This window comes from Pteropus vampyrus, unplaced genomic scaffold (genome assembly GCF_000151845.1).
Source record: "Pteropus vampyrus isolate Shadow unplaced genomic scaffold, Pvam_2.0 Scaffold74, whole genome shotgun sequence".
NCBI lineage: Eukaryota > Metazoa > Chordata > Mammalia > Chiroptera > Pteropodidae > Pteropus > Pteropus vampyrus.
The window spans coordinates 10,778-11,219 of record NW_011888855.1 but is presented as its reverse complement, the minus strand read 5'-3'; positions in this window follow the sequence as shown (position 1 = coordinate 11,219).

Sequence of the window (442 nt, the reverse complement as noted above, 5' to 3'; positions counted from 1 at the left end):
AACATGACCATAATGATGGAGAAGAGGAGGAGGTGCAGGGGCGTGTGTGTGAAGAGGCCCAGGAGGACAAAGTGAGAGATGAGAGTCTGGTTTCCTGCCCAGGCCATTGTTCCTGCAGAGGGATGTGCCAGAGGGCAGTGGGATCTGGAAGCAGGAGGGTTGTGTTTAGTGCCATGGTAATGAGGATATTATGACTTTACCAAATGTGTTGCCCTCTTTAAATGATCATTGGTTTAGAATAAAAAGGCCTGGCATCTTTTACATAAATAATCTGTAACAAAGATGCAAACTGTTCTTGTTGTTGCTTTAACTTCTAGGACTGTATGCACGTTGTTGAAAAGCAAACTTGAAGCATTGACTGCTAAAGTGGACACTGCTCTGCATCTGCCAGGAGCTGGTCTCCGGCCCTCACAGTCGCTTCTCTACCAAGTTCTGGGTCAGC